This window comes from Phaethon aethereus, assembly GCF_964289735.1.
Source record: "Phaethon aethereus genome assembly, chromosome: 1".
NCBI lineage: Eukaryota > Metazoa > Chordata > Aves > Phaethontiformes > Phaethontidae > Phaethon > Phaethon aethereus.
In genome coordinates, this window is record NC_138575.1 from 150058228 (window position 1) to 150062129 (window position 3902).

Genomic DNA, 3902 nt, shown 5'->3' on the forward strand with positions numbered 1-3902 from the left:
ATAAAGCATGCAGATTTAAGAGTTAGTTTAGCGCTATCTATCTGGAAAATAAACAGAAAATCATAAAACTTTTGCCAACTTTGTTAAATGAGATTGGAATCCATCCATTATGTGGGGGCCTTCAGTTTTCACACTATGAATCAACAAAATCAATGCATATTGGACTTCACTGGCCAAATTGATTGTATATTAAAACTGGTTTAATTACTTCACTGTCATTGTAGTAGGGATAAATTTGGCCAAGTCACTTTGATTTTAAAATGCCAGTCTTTCTGTAGAAATTTAGGAGTTTTGGAAGGAGTTGGGGAATGACCTTGTTTAAGATTCAGAACAGTGATTGTTTTGGCTTGATGAGCCTGGCCTTGTTTTCCCTGCCTTGAAACTTTCTCTCTTCTATTGAGGAACCTTCAGAATTTAATTTAATTGAAGAAAAGGTGCCCTGAGGCTTTCTGTGAGTATTCAAGTAGTGGATAACATGAATTTTTAAGCTGACATAACAAGTCTTAACATGGCTTCTGATTCATTCCTGACATAGCTGGACATAATACTGGAGATGTTGAAGCATTTGGAAGATAGCACTGCTGGAGAATGTGCCATAAATATAAAAGAGAATAATTAATTAGATCCTCTCAGGATGAACATGCTAAACTGAGACCAGAGTGCATGTACAGTATGTTAAACATAAATACTTGTACTGCACAGACAGTGATTCAGCTGTCATTTGAATTCAGCAAAACTTTTCATGCAAACCAATTTCAATGAAGCTACTCATGAGAGTAAGTTACTCTCATATAGAAATGGGTTCACGGAGCCACTGAAGTATTTCTGACCTGAAACCAGGTAAGTGCAATAAGACTGAAGCCAGCCATTTTATTTCTTTTATTATGTGTGGTTCAGTGGCTGAGTCAGGTGGCTGGATTTCTCTTTTTACTTCTGATGTAACGTTGAAAAAGACATTTCACCATTGTGTGCTACAGTTTCCTTAGTTACAGGTATGCATAACTATCTTTGAAAAGAGCTTTGAGAATGTTAGAGTAAAGCATGAGAGTGAAAAGTATTTGTATTATTTTCACTGTCAGAATTCACCAACTTCAGGTTTGTCCCCTTTTACAGTACTCATACATAGCTCTGTCCATTTGGTATTTTGGAGATCATAAACACATATTCTGTAACACTGAAAAATAGCATTAAGATGAGCCAAAGGGCATTATGTTAAACAGCACATCAGAATTAATTTTTTTTTTTTAATGGATATCATGAAGAACTTTGTATCATTGATTTTTTTTTTATGTCATGACTGTCTGTGTCTCTGGATTTAAAATTTCTTGAGCTTTGTAAGGCCACCCATACAACAGCAAAATGGTTGAGATCTCCAGCCCACTGAGTGGGATTCAGTTCCAGATTAAGACCTTTGCATTGAGATGTCTCTGTGTGAAATAGGGATCTGTGCTGCTGTTAGAGTCGATGGAGGTCTGGTTAAAACACTCAGTAGTGCCTCCAGAATGAACTGACCAGCTAATGGAGACTGCTTTCAGCCATCTAAACAGAGGTATCTAGCATTACTTTTAGGTGGTGTGAACCTGGCCTGTAGCTGTCATTCGAAAATGTTGTGGGCCTCCAAGTCCCTTGCCATACCTGCCTGCCAAATGTAGATGCCTTAGACATCCTGGAGCATCCAATGGTGGGAGATGACAGTAAGGCAGCTGTAGCCTAGCCCTCTGTCAAGGCTTGATTCAGTCACCATCACGTAGGCTCCTAGTGCCATCTGAGGTGAAAGAGGGTACCTAAGACCCCTTCATGGGGCTGGCAGATATGGTTAAAACTGGGAGAGATATATGCCTTTCTGGAGTGCAGAAGTGCAGCTGAGAGCCAGCAGGATGCCCTGTGAACTAGGCAGTGCTAGGGGTCTGCCCGAGTGATTGCACTGAGCTCTCCGAGTCTTATCGAGGTTGTGCTGAACCGCTCTCCAGGTTCCACTGACTGTATTCACTAGATCACTATTGAGTATAATGGAAAGACATCTAGCTCATGTGAACTGGTCTCAATTTGGGCATGTTAGTTCTGAACTGAATACTACCTTTTTTCTTTTTTTTTTTTTTTTTTTTACTATTTCAGACATGAATAGAATAGAATAGAACAGAATAGAATAGAAATCTCAGTTGGTAGGGACCTACAACAATCATCTGATCCACCTGCCTAACCGCTTCACAGCTGACGAAAAGTTAATGCATTATTCTAACACGCAAGTAATCCTTTTCTGAAATATGCTTTATTTTCTTCTATAGCACATCTTGTGTGTTCTTCTTTTTCCTGCAAATTTCTTTTCTTTAATAAAGAACGATAAAACATCACATTCTGCTGTAGCAAAGTAAACTCTATCAGTGGCTGTCAGGGAAGGCAAATATGGCAAAAAAGAGTCTGTTTGACTGAAAATTAATTTAATATTCTGCATACACTCAAACTGTGCAGTGCAAAAAGGCCACAAAATATCAGATGTGCTTGTGTATGGAGTTAGTATAGTATCAGGTTTGAATAAAATATGACTTGTAACCAATGCGACTATAGCATTAGGCAGATAATGTAGTGTTATAAAAACACTCAAGACGCATCTCTGGTTCATCTGTCTGGAAATGAGGAGAGGTCATAGAACAGTCTTTTCCTTTCTCTCCTTTGGCACACTGCTGCGTTGTCCAAACAGATACTGGGATACTGGAAGCAGGAGTCCCTCTGGAGAGCTAAGTCTGTTGCAATAAATTTTGTGACAAATGTTTTCTGGAGTAAACTGACTTCATCTTTCTCTTGGTCCCAGCACTTCCCAGCATGGGAAGTCAGTGGAATATTTTCTACTCTGGTGCTAGATAATGCCAGTAGAAATTTATTGGGTAAGGATTGCAGGATCTGCTGCATAATGAAGTCAAAAATCTCTACAGAAGCATGTCCTGTAATCCACTAGAGATGTCTGAGAATGCCTGCTTGGCATGAAAAGAAGTTGTTGGAAAAGCCTTTTTCTTGTGCAGCGAGTCCTTGGAATTTAAATGTGTTACCTCATCCCCTTCCAAAATGGCCAAAGCACACAAAGAAAGTGTCTTCTCTTTTAAAAAGATGGAATTTTCTTTATCAGGTGCTGGGAGGAATTTTTAATTGCATGCATTTGTGATATATGCAAATAAGATGCATCTGAATAAATAAAGCAGTTAAATGCTTACTTTAATGTTGTTAAAGTTATTATTTTAATGGTAAGATGTAGATTTTTAAAGCTAACTGTATTTGCAGTAGAGGTTAGAATTTTTCAAAGGCGTCACTGCAATTTGGGTACCATGTTTTAAAGTTCCATAAAAAAATCTCAGCCTTCATTTAGTAATGTGATTTATAGTAACTTCCAAAATGTTGCGTTTCCTTCTTTGCTAACAGCCAAGGAGACATTCACCACCAAGCCTGAACTTTAGAAGTCCTTGCTGCTACTATGTGCTCTGTAATGCAGTTCACGTGGGTGGACAGAGCCATCGCAGCTCCATCTCCACTGATGTTGATGCACCAGCTGCAATAATATTTCAAGTCAATCCCTGATTAGTTAGGGGAAGGTCAGCTATTTCTGACTGGCCTCACTCAGACAGAGAAACAGAATGAAGCTCTGCCATCAGTGTCCTAAAATAGAAGGTCCTTTTCATCTATCAGGCTTGAGTCAGCCACATGGAACACAAATTAGGAGACACAAATCAACTCACAGGGCATTGGGAAACACAGGCAGAAAGTCAAGAGAAGAGAAACTTCTTCAGATATGAGATATATTCTCTACAAAGCTTTTTAGGCACTTTCCCAAAATTTTTATTTATTTTACTGCTTCTTCTTAAGTAATTAAAAAAGTAGTTCCTGTTCTTTCTTTTTTAAAGATAATTTTGATA